Source organism: Macrobrachium nipponense, chromosome 13 (assembly GCF_015104395.2).
Source record: "Macrobrachium nipponense isolate FS-2020 chromosome 13, ASM1510439v2, whole genome shotgun sequence".
Lineage (NCBI taxonomy): Eukaryota > Metazoa > Arthropoda > Malacostraca > Decapoda > Palaemonidae > Macrobrachium > Macrobrachium nipponense.
The window spans coordinates 42384524-42404990 of record NC_087206.1 but is presented as its reverse complement, the minus strand read 5'-3'; the positions used below and the strand labels follow the sequence as shown (position 1 = coordinate 42404990).

Sequence of the window (20467 nt, the reverse complement as noted above, 5' to 3'; positions counted from 1 at the left end):
TGTAGATGTGGCATGGAAAAGAGCTAGAAAAACATTTTATTCAACTAATGATAAACTTGAATTTAGTAAGCATAACATTCTAAAATTACCCTATGATGAAAGGTTTTTAGATATTCCTAGAATTTTAAAGCTTTTTAACATAAATGTTGTTTTCAGTAATATTAATGTCAAGAGTTTAGTAATCAAAAATTCTCCTAAAGATCTTCCAGGCTGCATATATGAAATTCCTTGCAAAAAGTGTGATAAAGTCTATTACGGACAAACCGGTAAATCTCTTTCACAACGTCTCAAACAACATCAATATTCTGTGAGAACTGGGCAAATATCGAATGCATTATTCGTACATATGAGAGATTTAGACCATCCTATTAACTGGAGTCAAGCAAGAGCCTTAATCCCATGTAATGACACAGTTAAAAGGAATATCATTGAATCTTGTTTCAAGTCAAATAATAAAAATGTTCTAAATTTAAGTCTTGGTTTATTTAAACTTGATGCTTTCATAATGAAAAAAGTTGTAGATAAATATAAGCAACAAAATTAATATATTCAGTTTTTACATGTTTTGGACTGTAAAGAAACTTTGTAATTTCGGTTAGGGTCAATCTGTTTAGGTTTATGACCGTGTAATATCCGATAATCCTGGATTATCTCTTTTAATTTTTACCCTTTTGACAATTAACCATCTGGTGGTATTCTTGATCTTGTGTTGTACCTGAGACCTTTCTCTCCAATTGTTCTTCATTAACTCCTTGACAATGTCTGAGTAAAGACGAAAGCGCTTGGATTTCTGATTATCATTTTCCTGTGGAATTCGCTTATTTATGAAGTCACGTGCATCTTCTGTGACTTTTTAAGCATATAAAAATATAATATATATAATATATATATATATATATTATATATATATATATATATATATATATATATATATTTATATATATATATAAATATATCTATATATATATATATATATATATATATTATATATAAAATATATGGATATAGTATCTTATGATATAATATATGAGATCCTCGCGTGAAAATGAAAGGAGGATGTACGAAGACTTCCAACTTTTATTCCAAAGTCATCTTCAGGGTACTAAGCAATTTTAAGAAGACAAGTAACACAAGAAAGCAATATGAGGTCACAAATAACAATAAAACAAGTCAACAACCTACTTAAGTATGCAACTAAACATTGTTTATTTGCCTACTTAAGTAGGTTGTTGATTTGTTTTATTGTTATATGTGACCTCATATTGCTTTCTTTTTAGCTGTTTTCTTAAAATTGTTTAGTACCCTGAAGATCAGATCACTTTGGAATAAAAGTTGAAAGTCTTGGTTCCTCCTCCTTTCATTTTCACATGAGGATCTCTTATATACTTCTTCACTCACGGGACCATTGTGGAATTGTAAGATTATATATATATATATATATATATATATAATATATATATATATATATATATATATATATATTTAAATATATATATATATATTATATATATATATATATATATATATATCTATATATATACATATATACATATAAATTATGTTAATATCTATATTATATGATGTGGAATTGTAAGATATATATATATATATCTATATATATATATATAGATAGTATATATTATATATATATATATATAGTCATGTGATCTAGGGCATTTTCGTTAAAGATTGTTGAAATATGGGAGACTGCAGTTCTACCCAGTAGCTGCCAACAAACGAGTTGCATATGTAAGTTAACGAAATAAACTATTGTCTGGTGTGGTTTTTGGAAAAAAATATGGCTTTGGGCAGATTAGCAGCAGTATAGACCTACTTCTCTGTCTCTTCAACCAGATTCAGGAAGATTTTGCAGGGAAAAAGGAAACCATATACTTTGGTATGGAGAAGGCATTTGACACTAGAGGCATCATACAACAGCTTCATGAATTAGGTATAAGGTTACATGCTAAAATTTAAAAATCCCTCCTGTCAGAAAGATGCCTCCATGTAAAATCTTGAAGGCACTGGAAGGGTTCCCCCAAGGACATGTACTTGAGAGTTACTGGTATTTCTGTAGCCATCTGTGAAATCATTGAAGCATTTCCTATTTCTATCAGTTCGCTCTCCGTTGATGATTTTCTGCATCTGCTGCACTGCATCATCCACTAGTAGCAAGTAGGCAGATTGGCTCTGTTAGAGAAAGGAATAAAATTTTCAAAACCCAATGCCATTTGTTTCAGGTGTAGAAGAACTAAATAGCTTCCAGCCATTTTGAAGATCAGTGGTAGTATCCTACCCTATAGTGATGAAGTTAGGTTTCTTGGAGTAATATTTGACAGAACATTTACCTGATCTTGATACGTGAACTTCTTATAAGATTAAGTGAAAATATTGTTAGATATTTTGAAAGTTTTATCCAGGTTACTTGTGGAGCAGGTAAAAAATCCATTTTAAAATTGTACAGTGCCTTGTTGTAGATCAAAGTCAGAATATGCCTGCTGACTTTTCTGCAGTGGTTGTATGAGTATAACTGAGAAAAAAATCACTGTTACAGAATATGGGTTTGTATATTATATTCTCTGAAGCTTTCAGAACCTATTTTGTGGACAAAACAGATCAAATTCGTCTGAGCTCTAGAAGAGAAGAGTTCTTGCTGTGCTACACAAATCATCTAAACCTATTAAATATGTATGTCTCCAGACATATTTAGTAGAGTTTACTTGAGAAACCCTACTAAAGATGTCGGTCAGAAAAATTTAGCTCGATTAAATCCTTCCAATTTTGTATCAAATAAGAGATGGAAGATTATTCCTTGAGGTGGCAGAGGGGCAGAGGATTAGCAAAATACAATAATCACACATTTTACCGTGGTTGACTACAATAAAAGATCTCCATTTTTAGCCCATGACAAAATTCATTAAAACTCCATCAAATTCTGAGGATGAGGTAGGCATTCAGCTGTGCATAATGATGAGTCCCATGTAGCTACTATCCAGTAATGCTTCAATTTTACAGTAGAATTGACAGCCATATTAAGATTTCTGGAACGTGTGAAGAAAACAGGTGGCAGAGGTTTCACTGATTAATCAGATTCCTTTAGACAATTAAACACTTTTCACCCAATTGTTAAGGAAATCCCAGGAAGGAATAGTTGATTTACACACCATTACAAATTAGTGCAGTTTAGTTGGGTGCATTCCAAGTTCATTCCAGTAATGAGTAAGCTGATGCAGAAGCCAAATCTGCAATGAAACTGAAGTGTCTTGATTATCCCTCAGTTCCCTATACGGATATGAAATGGCCTATACTAATGGACATCAATTTTCTAAGAAAAACTTGGAATATTAGGAAATCCGTCTCTTAATTGCCTCTTGGTCATCATCATACCAGACAAAAAAGACTTGAGACTATAGGTCATACTCATTTCTCCCACAATTTCATCTAGGAGCTTGATAGACCACCTGTGTGAGATCTTTTCGATATTCCCCTTACTATGGAGGAAGTTTAGGTTCCATAGATATTTTGTTTATTTGTGACAATTTTTAGTTTAGTTACTATTTTATCAGGTTTTTCTATCCATTTTCATTGCTGTAGTTACTATTTTATCAAGTTTATCTATCCACTTTCTTCATGGTACTGAATAAACAAACGGTTCCAGTGTCAGGTCATCAGAACAAACTTTCATAAATAGAATTAAACGACTTTGTGAAAGTTTTTTTTTTATCAAAAGATTAAATGTTTTAGCAACTTATTCGGTGTCGGTAACACTTGTTTTTGTGATACCAGACAATTAATTTTCACACTAATCGGTCAATCTAGTGTGATGGGGAAGCTTCCTCTGTAGTACTATTTGGTCTCCATTACTTTTGCGAATCTTGCTCTCCAAGTGCCCCAGTCGTTGGGATCTAAGGTGTTTCTTCTCAAGAGTGTTGAAATGGTGATGGAAATTAGCTCATTGTCTTTATGTTAGTAGAGGAAGTGAATTTTAACCATGTTTGCATTTAGTTTACAGAGGAGCTTTACCCTTGCACGAAATAATGAGAGCCAATCATGTTTACACAGCGTCTTCATTACTTTGGCACATTTTTTTTTATTTAATTGCCTAATGCTTACACTGCAGTACTATGGTTTGTGCTGAAGTAAATCTTTTTACTTGCTTCATGTCCATATTCTCTAGTTTACACATTAGGCAGTAAATATTAAGCTCCATGGCTGGGCACAGAACATTACTTATAGATTATTATTATACCAAACATGGAACGGTGCCCCGTCCTTGGACATTTAAATCGTTGTAAGGTTTTCTGTTAAACTTTCATTTTAAATGTTAGTTAAGAATGGTACTTAGGTACCTTAGTTATCTCTTGCAAGACATAATTTCTGGGATTTCTTTTTCACTGGAATTATAATAATCAATGCAATGAACGAAGTTGAGGTAGGCCTAGCAGTCTATATATACTTATTTCATAATTGTTCATTCTAAGGTTGCAGCGTGCATGTTTATCCTCATTTGGCATGAATCAAGACCAATTTTGTTTTGGCAAAATCGGGTAATATCCCCATATTTACTAGTGCTCACTTTCTTTTAGAAACACTATTTCTAAAGAAGTTGCGGCTTTCTTTGATATGTTGAAATCAGGAACAGAGGGATGGGCGTGGTTGCAGTAGTTGCGTTAATTATGATTTATATTCCACGGAGTATGTAACAAGGAAAATGTACGTAAGTGCATCTCTTGAGAAAACTTTTTTTAAATATTACTGCAAGACGACTGAAGTTTCATCACGTTCACGGCAAATTATCTTTCTCGGAAATTCGATCATTTCTATCCCTTGGATTTAGGAGTTATAGGATGTTAGTGGTATATATTTTGATTAGAAATATAATTTGAGATATTCAACTTGATTATTTTCTTAGAGCAGTTTGCTGTTAAAATGGGTCGCCGTGTGACCAGTATATTTCTGGTATTTCGGAGACGGACAGAGATGCAACTATGTATGGCTTTGTACTGCATAGTCCAAAGATGAAGAGACTAAAATATAATTGGCTTGGATTTTGCAATCCTCATTTCAAAGTCAGCAGTCGAACTTAGATTTGTTTTTACATTCCCAACAAAATGGTACCATTTTATAAGCTATTTTGATAAACTATGCTACATAACATTGTTAACAAATGTAATGTTTTGTTCAATGTTAATGCGCAGGTAACTGTATAAGAATAAGAAATAAATAAATGCTATGATTTTCATCAATGTTTAAGGGCATAACGTAAAATTTTTCCTTATCAATTGTACTGGAAACTGTAATAAAGAAATAAATAAATGCTTTGATTTTCATCTGTAGTAACAAATAAGAAAATTATATGATTTTCAATTATGTTTATAGACATAAAGTAGGAATTTTCATGTTTATAGACATAAAGTAGGAATTTTCTTTAATAATTGTACAGGAAAATGTAATAGAAAAATAAATAAATCCCACGTTTTTCATCTGTTTATGGACATACGTACACATGAAAGATTTCTAGATCCGCCACTGTTTTCCTTACCTGTCATGTTTGTCGAAGATAATACATGTTACGGTAAAGTTGGTCAATGCTGATTGTGAATAAAATTTGAATGGAAGGGATTTCTTAACTAGATATTCTTGGAAACTTATAAATCGCGCTTTCTTCACAGATCAGACCATTCTGATTCTCCCATATGGGGGTTTTATTGGTCGTTGGCTAGATTTCTCATAAGTAGAGGGAAGTTTGTAGATTTTCACGGAATGATTCTTTTATGTCGCTCGTATTCATGTGATTCCTACTTTATTGCTTTTTAGTTTAAAGATACCCAGGAACAATCAGAGAGAAGACGTAGTATCCCTCATTATGTAAACTGTAATCGAGAAATTTTTGATTAGATGAACAGGATTTTGGAAGTTTATTTGAATTAGAAGATTCGTAGAGAGAGAGAGAGAGAGAGAGAGAGAGAGAGAGAGAGAGAGAGAGAGAGAGAGAGAGAGAGAGAGAGAGAGAGATATTCTGGTAATAAATATATGGCGAATATCTGATTAATACATTTTATTTTTATTTAAACCGGATTTGTTGCCATTCATCGTAACAAGAACAATATCTGTGAAATGGTTATACAGAGTAAAGCTGTTATTCGGGAATTTGTAATAAATGAACTATAATTTTTCTGCTGGGAATGCGAATTTAAGAATATAATTGCAACTTGTCGTAGAGCTATGTGTACTGTAATTCTGTAGTATCCATCAGTGTTAACTATAACGTCAGAATTTCGTAATCGATAGATTACAACATTCTGACGTTAGCATATCTGAAGGTAGTATATTTGAAATCATGAGGTGTAAGTTAAGACTAAGGCAAATTTCAGCATGATTTGCACACTGTTGACAACCGCAATGGCAAAAGGCAAATTAAAAGTCGTTCTTCCGTTCTCCAACTTTCCAATGTTATATTATCATCGTAGGCTTGCCTTGCTCCTTCAGGAAATGAACAGTGAAGATTATATATATAGCTAATATTGCTAGTTGTAATATAAATATTATTCATGTTGCCATGGCAGAAGTAACATGCGTATTCAGTATAATCACCAGAGAGAATTATCGTCAAGTATTATTTTGTCTGGAATGGATTTTCCAAATTGTTTATTGATCATTGTAAATTATTCATTAACCATATAGTTATACGTATGTATATTTAATTATAATTATATTACATAAATATACACATATATGTATGGTATAGTGGGGTAAAAGGCCTCCCCCTATTTTCTTGCTTATTACATATCATAGCAACTTAGTCAGCTGATCAGTGCAGCAACAACTTCTGCCTGCAGCTTTTTATACCAAACAGCTAGGGAGAACTAGAATGGGAAACAGCCAGCACGCATTTTTCTTCTTTGGACACATTTCATGTAAGCATGCGTGCTATATCAGGGATATCCTGTGCGGACATCTTGTCAGTAAAGTCAGTACTTTAACTACAGTTACTTTAAATGAGAGGCAAGAAATATTTTGCAATGCAATCCAGACTTGAAAACTCAATTGAGGTACAGGTGGATTTAGTTTTCTTAAAAAATGGCAAGTGGGGTAAAAGGCCCACCACGCTTTGGGGCAAGAAGCCCAGGGGGCGTTTTACCCATCTGATCAGTTGGACATGTAACCAGTGGTGAAAGAGGACAGACTACATCTTATTTGTGCAATGAAGGCAGCTGGAGTTTGTCTTCCTCTTATGTTTATATTTGCCCGTAAAAGGATGACTTCACTACTTATAATCGGTAGCTCACCTGGATCAATTGCTAGATGCACAGCAAATGGATGGTCTAATGAAGATTGGTTCGTAGACTGGCTACATCACTTTGTTAAAATTGTTAAGCCAATCGAGCAGAAAAGCACATTACAATTCCAGATGGCCACCACAGTCACAGATAGAATGGAGTAATGTAAAAAAAATTAGCCTACCTTTTTTACTTGTGTCATTTTTGTTCTTACGTAAAACTTATCCATTATTTCTTTTATTTGTGTTATTCTTTGTGCTATATAAAGAAAGTGAATTTATTTCTAATTGTGCTGTTACAGCTGTCATGTAGAGGAAGTGTCAATTTATTTCACAATTTTGTTAATTTCAGTTCCTTTGAATACCAAAAAGTTCCTAGGTTTTACAAGAAACTAAGAACTCTTAAGATTAATTTGTGTATATTTTCCAACATTATTCTTTAATATTTTTGTGTTGAAGGTTGAATTTTTAATATTTAGCAAAAATAGGCGTCTACTTTTCAATTTAAATGGTAGCTTTCATGAAGTACCACAATATCTTAGGTATGGGGCAAAATGCCCCCACCGTGGGCTTCTTACCCCACCCATGGGGTAAAAGGCCCCAAATGTTCTTTTTTTTCAGGCCATGTTTTTACTATCCTAAATTGCTAACAGCTTCTCATGATTATGATCGTTGATACTCCAATAAAGCTTTCTAGAAATATCTCTGTTAGGTCAATAGCTGAAATACTGTAGGCAATATAAGCATTTCTCCTTAAGGGGGCTTCTTACCCCACTCTCCCCTATATATATACACATGTATATATATATAGTATAATATATATCTATTATATAAATGGAAAAACGTGTTAGTGAGTTTGTCTGTTTGTTCCAAGTGAACGTCTACACCAGGGAATCATTAAGTATGAATCTGACACAGAGGTTAAGCTAACATTTAGTTCGAATATAGGCTAATTAGATTTTCTTAGAAATATATATATATATATACCCCCCCCAAAGTTATTACCCGTATCTCAGGATTTGCATGAAACGCTTAGGATTTTTCGGCAACTTCTTTGGCTAGGTAGAGTAATTTAATAACTCTACGTTTTATTCAAACCTTTTTCGCTCGATATGATATCAATTTTTTAGCTACAATCATAAATCGATTACAAAATCCGTTAAAACTAAGACGTATGCATGGGCCACTAAGTGTATATATAAGGCCTCTTGCCATCTACCCTCTAACATAAAATTATTGGATGCGAATTTTATAACAACAAAGAATTTCTCAGTAAAATTGTTTTAATTGTTACTTTATCGCCAGTGATTTTTCTACATTGATGACACACCCAAGGTAAGTTTTATTTTTATCTTTATGCGAGTGAATTTATTTTGAGTAGAGCGAAGTGTATACTAGAAATCGACTCATGATGCCTTGACCCTGTCCGGATTTGTTGCTTTCTAAGTCTTCAGTCCTCAGTACAAAATAAACATCCTCCCCCAGTTTATTATATCTCGTGTTTTTTCTGTGGTTTCTCCTTCCCACTTATATTCCAGCCTCTTGTGGACCAGCCCCACTCAGCGCCAAATATTTTTTCACATATCAGAAGCAAAACGAACATTTTTTTTTCTTTTCAACAAAGCGAAGGTTTCTGTATAAACGTCACCTTGCCGTATGTACGTAATTATGACGTTCCTTAACAGTTTTGGAAATTTATTTTTACAGTTACTTATTTTTTGATTTAGTGATGTTCTCACCCACCATTACACCCCCTCGATATGGGACCACCTTGACGTGGTGAGGGGGCTCTTGAACCCCAGGAATTAGTTCCTGGGTTTGAGTCCAAGAGTCTCACATTTTTTTTTTTTTTTTTTTTTGTATATTTTCATTTGGAGTAATATTGTGGAATTTTCCACCTTCTGTAAAATTTATTGGACCTGACGAATGGGAAAAGATATCATAGCTTGGATTGGGTTTATATCTGAAGCTAAATAATGGGAGCTGTGGTAGGATCATCAACTACCCAATAATGTTCGGACCCGAGAGATATCAGATTGATAACTCAAGGGCGGAACTATTCTTCAGGGCTGGACCACGGATTCCAGGGGGGTCTAGTCCTGGGGATAGGACTCTCGGCATTCTTTCCGGTTTGCCCATAACATGGTTAGGGTGGGGATGATTGTTTTCTTGTAATATTCTTAATCCTAGCAAGCGGGTTTGGCTTACACTTGCGCCACTAACCATGTTGTGCCATCCCCAGTGGGGTAGGATAGGGACGCGGACATTTGGGAGTCGGCTCTCACTTGTGCCATTGGTGGAAGAATAAATTTTATGAAAGGCTGATGATATTTTTTTAATATTTTCAGGTTTAATTTTCTAACTTTTTTAATATAAAGCTTTTATGACTAGTAACCACAAGGATTCTAGTACCCCTGGTCCCTTTGATGATGATTTGGCACAGATGACGACCCGTGACATGAACTTGACCGTGGATATGGAATGCTCCAGTGGTGGTACTACCTCTCAGGGTAGTCATCACAAATTGAAAAGAAACCATTGTGGGAACACAGTGGATAGTTTGAGGGTGTTGCATGTAAAGCACATTCCCTTGGAATGTGACTATGAGACGCTCTCTGTTTCGTTTGGTAGTTATGGCAAAATAGAAGAATTGAGGATGAACTACGATGATAGTGAGAAAAAATGGGAGGCATGGCTGACTTGAAAAACATGAAGCTGCACTCAAAGCCAGCAGCAGTATCAGTAACATAACGATTTGTAAAAAGATTGTCAAGGGAGCACTGACCGACAGGGCCCCTAAAAATATGGATATTTACAGACCATCACAATGGGTACAAGTGGCTCAGCCAAATTTGAATGACGATGACACTTTTGAAAGAACACCAAAACCTCCAATGTGGTTGGTAGTAACTGCTAGGGAGGAAAATTATAATTACGACAAATTTAGCAGATACATCCAAAAAAAGGTTGGCTGTATTGACATGGGGAACATCTCAAGGTTTGGCAAAGGCAGTGTCCTAATTCAAGCTAAATCAAAGACTCAGTCATACATGCTGACAATGAAGAAATTTGAGAAAGATGATATCATAAAAGAAATTAGACCACACATGAATTTTAGTTATGGTAAAGGAGTGGTATTTGATAGAGACCTTTGTGAACTGACAGTAAGAGAAATATTAGAAATCAGTCCAACTTCTGTATGGAAGGTAAAAAAGGTTCCAAAGGCAAATATGGTCATTTTAACGTTTGAGGACTCTGATGTACCATCTTACATCAATTTTGGAAACGAAAGGGTCAAAGTCAAACCATTTTTATCCAAACCTCTGCAGTGCTACAACTGTTTTCAATATGGCCATCCATCCAGATTCTGTAAAAACAATAAAGTTTGTAATAATTGCTCGGCTCCTGAACATGGTCCTTGTTCGAAACAACCAAAATGTATTAATTGTGAAGAGAATCATACCCCATTCAATAAAAAGTGCAGCCAATATAGATATGAAGAGGCAGCTATATGTAAAGCTAATGCTGAACATATAAGTATTAGTTATGCCAGGAAGTTAATTGGTCAGACAAAGACCTATGCTATGGCTCTAAATTCTGTAGCCCCTATGAAAACTAATGCACCTCTACCTGCAGTAAAACCTAGAACTACTGAAACCCAGTCATCTGATCTAGGTGACAGGCCGGCAAGGGTTGAAGCACCCCTATCCAAGAAAGATGTGCCTGCTGTTATAGACTCCTCTCCAGTTGATGAAATCCTCCCTGTGTCTGTTCCATCTCTTCAGAAAGAAACCCATGAAGAAATGGAACAAGAACAAACTAGAGGGCCAAAGAGAGAAAGAACTCCTTCATTCTCTCCTCCACCTGCTCAAAGGGTGGAGATATCCAAACCCCATAAAAAATGTAACAAAAGTGAAGATGCCACGTTATTTATTTTAAGCATTTTTAACAGAATATGGCATGATCATAGTTACCCAAGTGTTTGGGAACTAGCCATTATTTTAGCCTTTGTAAAACCTAGTAAGGATAAGTTTTTAGCTGCAAACTATCGACCAATTGCATTGACATCTTGTTTATGTAAGATCATGGAGATGGTCAATGTAAGACTGATATGGTACCTGGAAAGGAAGGGTATTTTATCACTTATCCAGTGTGGATTTAGAAAAATGCATTCAATGACTGATGTGTTGATACGACTGGAATCCTCTATTTGTGAAGCCTTTGCTTCCAAACAGCACCATGTAACAGTCTTTCTTGACCTTGAAAAGGCATTTGATACTGCATGGAGATATGGTATACTTAAAATAATTCATGAATTGGGATTATGAGGGGAGCTACCATTGTTGTTCCCCAGGGTAGTGTGCTAAGTGTAACCATATTTACACTAGCCATTAATGGGATATCATCTGTTATTCCCCAAGATATTCTCTCAACATTATTTGTAGATGATCTCTCTATATTATTTGCTGGATCTAGAATGTCGATGGTTTAGAGAAAACAACAACTCTCAATTGACAAAATTATTCAGTGGGTTGATATGAATGGATTTAAGTTTTCGACAAGGAAAACTGTTGTTGTCCATTTCTTTCGTATTCGGGGTGTACATCCAGACCCGAATATATACATCAAAGGTCAGACTGCAAACTTTGTAAGTCATTGAAGATATTTTGAGTTCCACCCAAAATCTCCTCAACCTTATGGCTTTCGGGTAAAACAATTAATAAATAGTCTTGGTATAGCAAGAAATAGAGATCTTCCATTTAGGATATCACCAAACCCTCCATGGAAATTACCAGAGATATCTTTTTGTAAATATTTTATTGGTATAAAAAAGAACATGACTGAATTAGAAGCCAGGTCTCTCTTTCATGGACTTGTCGAAGAACATAAGGAATCGACTTTTATATATACAGATGGCTCCAAATCTGATGCTGGCGTTGGATTTGGAGTATATAGTAGTTGTTTTGGTTGTAGGGGCGCACTTCCTCTAGTATCTTCCATATTTACTGCAGAACTATATGGCATATTAACCGCTATTGAGAAAATAGCATTAAAGGAGGAGGGCAATTTTACCATTTTTAGTGATGCAAGAAGAGTCCTTCAAGCATTTAGAAGTTTTTAATTCTAGTAACCTTTGGTTTTAACCTTTGGTTTTAAAGATTTTAGAGTGGCTTTTCATTATTGGTCTGAAAGGTATAACAGTTCGATATTGTTGGGTTCTGGCACACGTAGGTGTATCTGGAAATGAGGAGGCAGATTCACTGGCAAAGAATGCTGCAGCTGAGTTGCTACCAAGAAGGTATCCCATTCCCTGTAATGATTTTTTTACCTACAATTAAGAATTTTATTTATAATAATTGGCAACAGCATTTGGATAGCTTAGTTGATAATAAGATGAGAGAAATAACAAATGTCATATCCCCTTGGAAGTATAACGTGATGCCCCGAAAGTGGGAGATTACTCTTTGTCGTCTCCGAATTGGTCACACTCGGATGACACATGAGTTTCTGGTAGCTGGCCAACACCAACCATATTGCGACGACTGTTTGATACCCTTGACAGTGAGGCATTTGTTGACTGAATGCCCCACTTATAGCACGGAAAGAAATAGATATCTGTTTGAGGCTCGAGCTGAGGATGGCAATTTCATCCTTGCCAAGATTCTTGGACATGATGTGTCGTACAATGCTAGTGACATTTTTAGATATATTTCGGAAGCAGGTCTTCTGAAAGCTATTTAACTTTTATAATGACATATTTGCTTTTATGGTTTTAATTGAACATTCTTTTATTCTTTATTTATAATAAACGATATCGGCGTCAATGACCTTCGATGTTAGAATGCCACAAAACTTCCAATCATTCATTCATTCATTTGACACGGCCCTGCAAGGTCTGAAGCACAACCCATGGCTCATGGGAGTTACAACCATTTTGCTTACAGGATATTTCAAGAAGACTTTAGGACTCCAAACCAACATGTGAGTCCAACTAAGCAACAATGAGGAAGCGGGAGCCTTTTCTAATAAGTTACTGGATGTTGGCAAATGGCACTCTGGTTGGTGAACAGGATGCTGGTCTGGTCACTTTGCTGTTTGGAAATTCAATAAATGATATTCAAGAGTTCACGTCTAGGGTGTTTCCTGACTTGGGCAGCAAATTTAAAGACCATAACTGACTGAGAATGCATGCCATCTTGGAGCCAAAGAATGACGCTGTTGACGACACGAATCTGCCTGCTGATTCATTACAAGTCCATCGACAGTTCTCGATCCAGATGAAGTTGTGCACCATCCTGTGAAGTTCTTGAATAATTTAACACCATCTGGATTTCCACCTCACCACTTAAAACTCAAGATCGGCTCAAGTAACGCTTTTGAGAGACTTGGAGCCACCAAAATTTTGCAATGGAACTCGTCTTATGATAAGAAAGATGATGCCAAGAGTGTTGGAAGCTACAATATTGACTCGGAAAGCAAGGGGGGGAGAATGTGTTCATACGCCGAATTCTTCTTATCCCATCTGACACTTTTTTTGAGCTCAAGCTACTTCAATTCCTCTTAAAACTGAGCTTTACAATGAACATTAACAAGGCACAAGGTCATTCATTGGATGTTGTAGGCCTAAACCTGAAGCCGCCAGTGTTTTCACATGGTCACCTATATGTAGGATGTTCAGGAGTTAGCATTCCCAATAATCTATTTATTTGTACACCCAGTTACAGAACGAAAAACGTTGTGTATCACAAGGTACTTCAAAACTGATAATAGTTGTAATTCATATCATGTATATATATTATCACAAACTCCATTCTTAAATACTTTATCCTTCTGAATCATGCGTCAAATTCTAACAGTAGAATATCTTTCCTATAATTGTACCATGCCGGATGAATAAAATTGCAGTATCCCAAGTGATTTCTTATTCTGAAAGTGATTGCATAATCCACACTGTAGGGATTGTCGTCACAGATGGCATGCCCCTTTTTATCCCGAGCAACGCAGGGTACATCAGCTAGTATAATATATGTATGTAATGATAATAATGAAATAATAAAAAAATGACATTATATGGTGTGGTGGAGTGACTCGAGTCTGTTCATATCTGTTTCTATTTTATTAAATAATTTAAGCATCTATATTGTCTGTATTCATAAATGTTCAATGTTAGCGTTTACATAATTATCTGAGAACGACATAATCTATCATTTAGTTAGGAATTGTAAAGTTTACAGACAGCAGTAATGGAAACGTGCACGTACCCCGTAAGTTTTAATATCCGGGATTAGCATGGTTTCGTATAAAACTTATCGGTATACGGTCGCAGTATTCCAAGTTTTGTATAATAGTCAACAGGGAAATAACCATATTTTCGTATACATCTCTTTGAACTTGGTTTTACTTTGATCTACATTTTCACGTATGAAAGATTATTCACACACACACACACATACATCATCTATATATATATATATATATATATATTATATATATATATATATATATATATATATATATGTAATATGTATGTATGCACAAACACACATGCACACGCACACGCGCTCACATATGATTGTGTGTGTATGTATAATGGCCATTATTTCACCATTGTTTTTAATTTTTAACAGCTGTTGTTAAAACTTCTACGATATTTAACTAATTCTTAAACAGTACATAACAAATGCACAGGTCCCCGCTTATTCGAGACTAGATCCAAATTAATAACCAGATTACCTTGCATTAAGTAAATTTATTCTTTTGAAGTCATCATTGTATAATTTTGTCCACTAACATTCGAGTCTAATTTGGTTATATCCGCCACTTAAGATGAAACCAGGATTCTTTAAACATCCAATGTTATAACAGTTAGAACAGAAAGGGAAGAATGGTACGAGGTCCTATACATCGATTTCATTGATACTTATTTGTTTTCCTCATCTTAGTTTTTTTCCAGTACGATTTATGAGTGTGAATCATTCTAATTCAATGTTTTTATATAGAGTTTTCTCAGTAGCTTTCCCATCATCAAGCGTCGATACAATTCTTATAAACCTTTTACCTGAAGGATTGATAGCTTTAAACAGGAAGGGTAAAACTTTACTGTCCATCCCTGAAATCGATGATGATATATTTCCCACTTTCTCCGGCCTGGTTAAAATTTTAAAATGTCTCTTAGTCCGCGACCTTTTTTTAATAGCACGGAGAGATATAATTTTCTGATTCCATTCTCGGGCGGTGGAACGAATGTCACCCTCGAGAAGTTTTTGCAAATTTCTCTGTAACCCATATTTAAAAAAAAAAAAGAAAAAAAAAATTATTGGCGAAAAAGCACATGATCAAATAAAAGCTTATTTGATAACCCGGTTTCCCCCTCAAACATATGTTAAAGAAAGAAAAAATGCTTGGTCACCGATGTCAACTCAGTTTTTAAAATTGGTTACGGATACACCCTACTTCATATAAAAGGTTTATGTATTTTCCACGTATTTTAACGCTTCTTGGAAGAAATTTCATACTGTCAAAAGGAATGGGTAATTATCAGTATTTTGCAAAGACTTACATTCCACTTGAAACTTAGCGTTGATAAAAAAATGACTCTGTGGAACTAATAGGAAGGTAAAACACCAGCCACCAATGTCTTCCACCGGAAAAAATCTTCGACTTATTTTAATGTTAGTAGTTTTCCGGTTTTGCAAGCAGCGGTTTATTGCTTTGTGGTTATATCTGGAATTCAATAGTTGCTGTGACTTTTCGTGGGAGAACCGTCTAAATCAATAAGGTCTGCTGGCAATAACGACCGAGGCTTTCACGATAATCACAATAGGCGCTTCTACCTGAATGAAACTTTTTTTATCGTTTAGTTTTCTCTGAAATCAGGAGGAGAATAATAGGCCAACTAATATATCTCCGTTAATTCTTCATTGTATTTCTCTTATTGTTGGTATGTATGCTTGTTGTTGGAAAACTTACACACGTGCCGCGAATCAGAGTTGTAACTGGTTGGAATGTATCCTCACTTTACTCTTACACTTTTTCTTCAATATACGAGAATATCGGTACGATGAAACATTTAAACCCCTTGTTTACATAAACTAAAAGAAACTACCGCTGCAAGTAAAATACGGCTTATGGTTTTTTCTAAGTATATATATTTATATTTATAAATGAAGTAAGTCAGACAATTGCACAAAAGTAACTTCTTGCATCCGAGTGTAACAAAACATGAAAAGTATTTGAACAAATTTGTGTAAGTGCTCATTGGCCAGGTGAATAAATATTCATCTATTCATGCATGGGCATCAGAATTAAGAGGGCATTGGGTTGCTAAAGTTACATATGTATATGGTAAAAAGTGACAAGTAGAATTTATATATTTCAGTCTAAAAACTGATAAACAATCAGAGACTTGGCTATGATGGTAAACGTGGGTCCATTGAAGCTTTAGTGAATGTATCTGGATTCATTTATTCTTCATTTCCTTCAATCTTCTGTTGAAAACCATTATGGACTGAGTCAACAGACTATAAACCCACGAGGGCTCCAAAAGGAAATCGGCCTGCAGAGAGGGTGAGTGTGTCTAGTTATTATAGAAAGGCGATAAATATGAATATGGAGGAATAGAAAGTAAAACTGATAGAACCGCATTCAGGAGACAATATCACAGAGCAGGAATGAATTTGTTCGTCGTTTAAACATCCTCGGATCAGAAGATTCCACAATTGTACTGGGCAAACTATTTCCACGTTTTAGTTTTAGTCAAAATAAAACTACCAGACTTGCCAGATACAAGTTCGAATTTTGGCCGGACGTCACAATTTATTCATATCCTCCTTCATTAGGATATAGGATTAGTAACAGGCGTTTCCAAAATGTGAAGAAATTAGGAAATTAAGATAATTGTTTTCAACAAAAGTACTTACGTATCTGGTAAAAAAAAAAAAAAAATTATATATATATATATATATATATATATATATATATATATATATATATATATATATATATATATATATATATATATATATATATATATATATATATATATATATATATATATATATATATATGTTATATATATATATATATATATATATATATATATATATATTTATACTATATATATATATTATATATATTATATATATATATATATATATATATATATATATATATATATAATATATATATATATATATATATATATATATATTATATATATATATTATATAGATATAATATATCTATACTATTATATATATATATATATATATATATATATATATATATTATATTATATATAAACACATACCTACCCGAAGAGAGAGACAGCAGTCTCTGAAATATAGTACTTACTATATTTTGGCGTTTTTATGGGTTCCTTCTAATATTATATCTAAAACTTAATTTAGTTATTACATATATATCATATTGTTCAGTGCATACATTTTAATAAAATATTTTCAGAGCTCCTCTTTATTTATTTATTTATTTTTTTTGCAGGTAATGTGCACTATGTTGTCCAGTAATTTGAATATCAAAGATTCCCAAGTTTATTCCTTTTAAAAAACACACATTTATATCCAAGTAAGTGTAACTGGCTCATTGTATCCCAAGGGTTGGTGTTAGTGAATGAAGAAATGTAATCCATATGATGTTAGGAAAGATGAAAAGGGAAAAGCTTATTAAATTCGAATTTCCAGTGTTGGTTAAATCTGAGTATCAAACACTTGATTGTTTTTTGTTATATTTATGGCTGACCAAGAGTGAAATTATCTTGTTCCTGCGCGTAATTATTATTATTTTTTTTAATGTATAGAATTTTCCTTTTGTTGAAGAGAGAAAACATCTTTCTAAAAGCCTGTAAGGATCGTTCTTATCCTTTTTCTTTGCTGATTTTTAAAAATGTTGTACTTCATTGTATTTGGTTTTAATAGGGGTTGTAGAGCAGATAATATGCAATCGTTCAATTGATAATAGAATGTTGGTGAAATATTTATTTTGTATTAAGTTGGGAATAAAAGTACCAGCCCTTATCCAGTTGGGAGCAAGATGACCTTTTAATACAGCAAATGACATCCAAGGTGCGTAGTAGTTATGTCTGCATAGGTTGATTATATGGTGATAATTTGTGTGTTTTTTTTTTCTGTGGTGATATTGAATTTGATGTAAAGATACATGTATAGTATGGTATTAACCCATTACTTATATAACTAGATCAAAGAGCAGTAGCTGTAGAATGGAGTATAGCGTAGTTCATCATTTACGCTGGCCACCTTCCCCCATTACATTGTGTCTGCAACCACATTTTGAGAATTCCCAGCTGCTTTTGAAATCAATTAAAGGACAGTCTTCCATTTTGTAGTTTGACACTGAAGGTGGGTGAAAGCAAACACCAATATAAAGTAGGTTCTTACAGTGCAATTTTGTGTAGTGATACAGAGCAAAGGTCACAAATGTAACCGTTGGGCTGATCTCTGGCTAACTGCACAAATGATTGTCCCAGGTGAAGCATTATTGCCAAAATGGGGAAATATCATTATTACCATGACGTATCCATCAAAGGAGGCATCCGTTGTCCGTTGTACATAAACTTATTAATATTGTTATTACAGTATTATTGAGAAAGGTATATTAATGGTGTATGAACCTGAGAAATATTCAGTGCAATGAATAATAACTGAAGCATGCAATGTCTTCTCAATATAACAAATGTGGCACAATATCTTTCATATACCAGTATCTACCCCCCGCCCTTGTAGTGCTCTCAAGAGTGGATTCCTTTTCTGAGAGCCATTGAGAATGACACTGGGTTACCAGGGATATCGCTTGAGGAATACTTTTTTTTCTAAGCAAAGGATTACAGGGGAAGTGGGGAATGGGTTAATATTAGAGGGTGGCATTAAGGAAAGACGAACCTCCCACATCCCATACCTATTCCATACCTATATCCAACCTTATCCCATCAGTGAGATGTTGGGCCTCGGTCACAGTCCTCGGTCTTGGCCTGCCACTCGTAAGAATGATTGAGGGTGGGCAGGGGTGCATGGCCTAAGAAGTTGTCGTACAGGATCTAGGAAGAGGAACATTGTGTGAAGTTGGGAGTATTTTGGAGCTTAACCATTGTAGGCCGAACTCTTCACAAACAAAGTTGCTAGACAGTGCTGCTGGTATGATGAGGTTTTTACCTGTTTGACATACATAAAATATAATATGTCACAAGAAGTGGAATTTTATGTACACATTCTTTAGTATTATCAGGAAAATTCGTTATAAATACATGTTTCATTGTTTTTATTGGTCTTGAATGCGACATAACACCAAAAGTCTTAAGAAGATGGGGGGGGGGGTGTCTTTCATATTATCATGTGTTAGTAATCATTCCACTGATGTCGCCATTCTCTTGACATTTGGTTTATTGCATCAGCCTTAAGGTGAGTGCAGCATTTGATCTGCTGTTTTCTACTCTGGTAGCCTGACTGGTTGGGACCCACAGTGTTGTAGGCTCCTCTGATGGACTACATGTGCATGTTCCGCTTATCAAGTCTTCTGGCTCCATCATTATGTTTGGTGTACATTTAGTACCTTTGAGGGTGAGAAAATCTACATGGTAGCCTGTATGTGCATGTTCAGTGTACCAAGTCCTCTGGCTCTATCATTATGTTTGGTGTACATTTAGTAACTTTGAAGGTGAGAAAATTTACACTCGTAGCCCAACTGGTAGGGACCCATAGTCCTGTAGGCTCATCTGATGTACTACATGTGCATGTTCGGTGTACCAAGTCTTCTGGGTCCATCATTACATTTGGTGTATATTTAGTACCTTTGAGGGTGAGAAAATCTACACTGGTTGCCTGACTGGTAGGGACCCACAGTCCTGTAGGCTCCTCTGATGTACTACGTGCATATTTGGTTTACCAAGTCTTCTGGCTCCATCATTGCATTTGGTGTACATTTAGTGTGCAGTAGGAAGCATTAAGTAAAACTATTCTCTTCAAAACAAATCCGTTTTATTTGTAAAAGCAGCAACTTGTGTGTTTGTGTGCAGAGTGAGACTGATAGAGGCACACAGACAGTTGGTTGGTAGCTTGCTGTCACTTGCCTAGAGGAATTAATGAGGGAAGGTTTAACTGCTACCACTCAGTAGGATTGCTTAGGATTGGCTCAAAATCAAAATGAGGGCAATAACAC

The 20467-nt window shown here is 34.7% G+C and overlaps 1 long non-coding RNA gene across 1 annotated transcript in view; it reads left to right on the top strand.

Annotated features, from left to right (window-relative positions):
- Nucleotides 1-18288, top strand: part of LOC135225459 (uncharacterized) — a 123905-nt gene extending 105617 nt beyond the window's left edge. Inside the window, exon 3 of the long non-coding RNA XR_010316974.1 lies at nt 17780-18288. This is a non-coding gene — a long non-coding RNA (uncharacterized LOC135225459). The remainder of the gene's footprint in view (nt 1-17779) is intronic.
- Nucleotides 18289-20467: the final 2179 nt, after the last annotated feature.